The 5,974-nt window shown below is 48.9% G+C and overlaps 1 long non-coding RNA gene across 1 annotated transcript; it reads right to left on the bottom strand.

Annotated features, from left to right (window-relative positions):
• Positions 1 to 3,256: 3,256 nt before the first annotated feature.
• Positions 3,257 to 5,820, bottom strand: LOC138806587 (uncharacterized). The gene is made up of 2 exons (XR_011365931.1): positions 5,270 to 5,820; positions 3,257 to 3,581 (listed from the first exon to the last, which is right to left on the bottom strand). It is a non-coding gene; the product is annotated as an uncharacterized lncRNA (long non-coding RNA).
• Between the last annotated feature and the right edge of the window lie 154 nt (positions 5,821 to 5,974).

Genomic DNA, 5,974 nt, shown 5'->3' with positions numbered 1-5,974 from the left:
GACTTTTAGATCTTGGCCTCCTAAGTAGCTAGGATTCCAGGTGTGAGCCACCAGCACCCAGCTACTTTTCATCTTTCTGAGACCTTAGCAAAACTGGTGTCTTTTATTCTATTTTTTTGTACTGAATGTGTCTCCTATAAATTCTAACATTAAAGCTCTGATATCCAATGTGACAGTAGGTAAAAAAACGGGGTCCATGAGAGATAATTAGGCTTATGTGAAATCATGAAGTTGAGTTTAGTACACTTCTGTGAAGAATGCTCTTTCACGTGGACACAGTGAAAAGGCCTCCCGAAGAACCAAATCGGCTGGGATTTCCTGGCCTCGCAGAACCGTAAGAAATACAGGTTTGCAAGTCAACCGCTCTGTTTCGCTGTAGCAGCCTTAGTTTAATCCTGAATGAACCTTATTCACACTAGGCAGAACAGGCAGAGCTGCTATGATGATTCAAGATAAAAACCACACACACACAACAGAAGCTTATTGTTCCTCACTTACCAGTTCTTAGTGGACACGTAGAACAAGGGAGAGGACCCAGGGTCTCCTTTACCCAGAAATCTTCAATCTTTTTGTTTTTAATTGTGAAAATACTGTACAGAGGGGTTACAATTACATGGGCAAGATAATGAGTACATTTCTTATCAAGCATTGTAGCCTCCTCCTTTGTTTCCCCTTCCCTTTCCATCCTCCCGAAATCTTCAATCTTAAAGCCTATCATCTTCAGAATCTGGTCATCATTGGCTTCTGGCTGACAGATTAAATAACAGCATGAAGGAGCACCTGTTGAAGGCTGGTACAGGCCAGGCCTGGGCACTGCACACTTTCTTCCATTTACATTCCATTAGCAATAGCATAAGTATAAGCCCAAGGAACAGACTACAGGTGTATGGACAATTCTGGTGGAGAACTAAGTCTCCACCATAACATTCAATTATTTGATTTATCCTCTGGATGATGCCAGAAGAAGCTCAAATTAACAGGGAGTAAAGAACTCTGGCCAGGTGCCGGTGGCTCATGCCTGTAATCCTAGCTACTCATCATGAGACTGAGATCTGAGGATGGCAATTCAAAGCCAGCCTGGGCAGGAAAGTCCATGAAACTCTTATCTCCAATAAACCATTAGAAAACCAGAAGTGGTCCTGTGGCTCAAGCAGTAGAGCACTCATCTTGAGCTGAAGAGCTGAAGGACAGTGCCTAGGCCCAGAGTTTAAGCCCCACAACTGACAAGGAAAAAAAAAACAACCAACAACTCTGGACTGCTCACCCTCACCCTGATCAAGTCTTTTATTCACAGAAAGCAGGCATGCTCATCATCCATCCTTTTGCTTTAAGCCAAACATACAGAAGTTATCCACAACTCATCTCTTATCTTCCCTCCCATATCTAATGCTTCAGGAAGACTTATCAATGCTACTTCCAAACATCCTTTTTATCTGTCCTCTTTCTCCATCTTTACTGTCACTGCCTTAGTTCAAACTTCTCTGCAGTCTCCAACAGTGCCCTAATAGTATTCTTGCTTGTGTATATCCCATTCTCTAGGCAGTTCACTGATATTTCAAAACAAAATCTTAATCTATTACTCTTCAGTTTAAAACTCTCCAGTGGTTAAAAAAAAAAAATGTAAAGTAATAAGATCACTGAGGTATTTATGATGCAGCTCCTGCTCAACTCTCCAACCTCACCTTGCCATTCTCCTATTCGTTCTACTGAAGCACTGTTACCAGCACATAAAAAAGGTGACCTCTTGGGAGACTGGGGCCTGGGGGAGGGGATTCCATGTCTCACCAGAGTCCACCATGCAGATAGTCTCATGCAAAAAGATGAATTTAGTGGGGAAGTGGATAGCTGACTGGCCAGGGACACAGCACAGATTCAGGAGCTGTGGCTGCGACCCCAACCAGTCCTCAAGCTGGGGTTTTTAAGGGCAAAAACCATGTGAACATGCCTGGCCAAACGCAGGTGGCCAATGGGATTGTCACACACAAAGCCTGCATAGTCATGTCAGGGCCACACACAGGTAGTCAATTGAAACTGGAGTGACAGCCTGCCTCACATTAACTGTTTGAACTAACCTATCATATTGGTTTGAATTGGCAAGCAAATTTGGTGAGCAAAAGGCTGGGTTTACTTTTTGGCAGGCAAAAGGCAGGCTTTTTCCAGTAAGTTTGCCCATCTGCAAATCCTTTCCAGAAACAAATAGGGCTGCAGGGCCTGGCTGGGCTGTTTTACTATTGTTAATCTCCAACAATTCACAAGGTGGGTCGTCAAGATTACACAATCTTGGGGCTGGGAAGGTGGCTCAGTGGTAGAGTGCTTGCCTTGCATGCCTGAGGCCCTGGGTTCGATTCCTCAGCACCACATAAGCAGAAAAAGAAAAAAAAAGCCGGAAGTGGCGCTGTGGCTCAAGTGGTAGAGCCTAACTTTGAGCTGAAGAGCTGAGGGACAGTGCCCAGGCCCAGAGTTCAAGCCCCACGACTGTACTCCCCCCGCCCCCGAAAAAGATTACACAATCTTATCACAGCAAGCAGAGGGACTTTCCAGTTTTGACATTTCCTGGGGTCTCAACAGATACAGCATATTTCCTGACCCTGAGGTGCTTGTGAGAAACCAGTATTTTGATTTTCAGGGGCAGGAGAACTCTTAGTGTGTTGAAGATGGAGTCAGTTTTTGCTCTCCTTAACACTCCTCCCTTTTCCTTTAGCCTAGTCAAATCCTTGACTCAGTTTCTTCCATACTGAGAGGAGGGTATTGAGTTAGTGGAATTTAGTACTGTGAAGACGGAGTTACAAGAGCCCATTCAGGGTTAGTGGCATCCTCCCCCTCTCTTCTTGAGTGAGGCTCGTGAGTTAGAAGACGCAGGGTGGAGGGACTGTTGTCCTGGGGGCATGAGCAGGTTTGAGCTTATGGTTTGGGCTTGGGCTCAGAATCTGGTTGGGTCCAATAGGGCGTGGGGGGTCTCTGATGGTATAACTCATTATAGAGAATTTTGCTCCTCTATCTGGTCCTGACTTGTAGTATCTAATTCCCCAGGTACACCCCAACTGCCATTTTTGGTCTGACGGGTTTTTAACTTATATATATATATTTGTACATGGTCTGGAAACCGAGCGGGTCCAATCAAGCCAGGGACTACATCCATCTGTTGTTATATATCCTACCTCAATGTCTGGGTCTATGTTGGTCCCCCATGCCAATGCAAAAAACTGTCCAGGCTTTTCACAATGATTTGTCCTTCGGGGACACATATAAAACTGGATGGCATCCAAACTAGGGTTTATTGGAGCTAAGTGACATAGAGAGAGATTAAACTGAACAGTCTGTAGGGTATACCATTCTTTTTCCTGTATACTTTCCCCATCCGCTGCTCTGTACAATCTCTACAAGAGTCTTTCAGTCTGATTGGGTGCATCTTTGTCCCTACCACTCTGCATCCAAGCCATAAGATCATTACTAATCTAAATTTATTACAAACATCCATTTCAGTGAATTGTCGCAGGATTGCACCACCTTCCATTTGTCCTCCTTGGTCAGGTTAGTTGCCTTGATGTGGGAGGCTTGGATCCAGTCTTCAGGCCGTCCACCTTAACAGCAGTAGGGGTAGTCAGAATTATGGTGTAGGGAGCTGGGTGCCGGTGGCTCACACCTGTAATCCTAGCTACTCAGGAGGCTGAGATCTGAGGATCATGGTTCAAACCAGCCTGGGCAGGAAAGTCCATGAGAATCTTTTTTTTTTTAATTGTGAAAATACCATACAGAGGGGTTACAATTACACCGGCAAGATAATGAGTACATTTCTTATCAAGCATTGTTGCCTCCTCCTTTGTTTCCCCTTCCCATCCTTTCCCATCTCTCCCCACTTCCCCCCGCTCCCCGCCCCGCTCCGCTCCCGCTCCCGCTCCCGCTCCCGCTCCCGCTCCCGCTCCCGCTCCCCCTCCCCCTTGAGAATCTTATTTCCAATAAATCATTAGAAAACTGGAAGTGGTGCTATGGCTCAAGCGGTAGTGCGTACACCTTGAGCTGAAGAGCACAGGGACAGTACCCAAGCCTTTGTTCTTACCTCATCATTCTATTGACTGATACTTCCTAACATTATACTCTGTGCTTCTTCCTTATTTTCTGATTCTATTTTCTGAAAGATCTATGAGCAGGTACTATATGTCTTGTTCCTAGCATTAATTCCAGCAAGATACTTTGCTAGGTTTTGGTTTAAATGTTACCACAGTCAGCACAATACTCTTATCCTCATTCTTTGTGCCCAGTGAGACAAGAATTCAGACAGGATGTGAAATGTGACAGCAATGTTCATTAGGAAAGGATTCCACCTCCTTTCCAGAGACTGAAAGCCAGTCAATTCAACTCCTGGGTGAGACTGACAAGAATTTTTACTCACGCACAGGTTTTTATTGAGGTGTAAGTACATCCCCAGGGCCAGACCAGTTACAGTCTCAAGGTATGAGGCATTTATTGAAGTTTTTTTTTTTTGCCAGTTGTGGGGCCTGAACTCTGGGTCTGGGCGCTGTCCCTCAGCTCTTCAGCTCAAGGCTAGCATTCTACCACTTGAGCTACAGCGCCTCTTCCGACTTTTTCTGCTTATGTGGTGCTGAGGAATTGAACCCAGGGCCTCATACATACAAGGCAAGCACTCCACCACTGAGCCACCTTCCCAGCCCAAGTTAAGATTTATAGTTGCAAGAAAATGTGGACCTGCTTTAGGCTGGAATGAAGCCAGTCATTAATCTCGTGTGTGCGTGTGTGTGCCCCCAAAAAAACCACCTTGTGACATCCCATGACCCTGGTGGGCCAGACAGTATAGTCACCTTTAAGTTAAGAGGCTTAATTACGATATTCTCTGTCAAAGACCCTGTCATCTGGGTCTCAGCATTTCCCCATTGCTCATTTGCTGTGCCACATAAAAAAAAATCACAAAGCTGGGCTGGGAAGGTGGCTCAGCGGTAGGGCTTTTTTTTTTTTTGGCCAGTCCCGGGGCTTGAACTCAGGGCCTGGCGTACTATCCCTGAGCTGCTTTTTGCTCAAGGTTAGAGCTCTACCACTTGAGCCACAGCGCCATTTCCGGCTTTTTCTGTTTATGCGGTGCTGAGGAATCGAACCCAGGGCCTCATGCATGCAAGGCAAGCACGCCACCACCTAGCCACCTTCCCAGCCCAAGGGGCTCTCTTTCTTGACCACTCTCAGCTGAGCATCTGTGCCTCAGTTTACCAAACTTTGCAAATCGGGAATGAGAACATATTTACCTCAGTGAAAAGCCTACCTTATAAAGATGGGAGGAAGCAATGGTGGATAAAGGCTCTGGAAGAGCTAGCAAACACTGTTCCGTTTCCTCTGGGCAGGCCACCTCCCGGTGCCCATTCAACTCTGCCTCACCCACAGCCGGGCGGCCCTCAGCGCTCCGTCCTCCGTGCACGGTGCCTTCCGCTGGGTCTTCCACCCGGGTGCCGGCACGAGGTTGTGTTCAGCGTGCGCGCGCAGAGCACGTGCCGGCCAGCGGCGATTTTCATTGGCCCGACCCAGTCGGCAGCCCCTTACGCCATCCTGAGGCGCCAACTGGACCTAAGGCCCGGGGGCCTGTCTTGCTGGCGGCGTAGTCCGGGCAGGCCTGTGCAGACGCCTGACTATCAGCCAAGGGGCTCCCGAGCGTCTCTGAAACCCCAGCAGTCGGCGGCGAGGGGCGCGTGGAGCTTGGGGCCGCGGAACCGGGCGGCGGGAGGGGGTGTCCCGGCGTGCCAGCGGGGCACAGCGCGGGCGGCGGCCGGCGGGGCTGCCCGGCGCGGGTGTCCCGGCGATGTGTGGCGCTGAAGCGGCGGCGGGACAGGCAGCAGCACCGGCGGCAGCGGGCTCGGCTTCGCGTCGGTGCCGGCGGCGGCGGCGGCGGCGGCACAGGTTCTCTGGGAACTGGCGAGTCCAGGCCTAAGCGGCGGCCCTGCGAGGCCCGCGCACGGCGCCCCGGGCCGGGGCC

The sequence above is a fragment of the Dipodomys merriami genome, unplaced genomic scaffold (assembly GCF_024711535.1).
Source record: "Dipodomys merriami isolate MVZ:Mamm:240054 unplaced genomic scaffold, mDipMer1.0.p SCAF_400, whole genome shotgun sequence".
In the NCBI taxonomy this organism is placed as follows: Eukaryota; Metazoa; Chordata; class Mammalia; order Rodentia; family Heteromyidae; genus Dipodomys; species Dipodomys merriami.
Note: the sequence above shows the minus strand (reverse complement) of the source record. Positions and strands in the feature narration are given on the sequence as shown.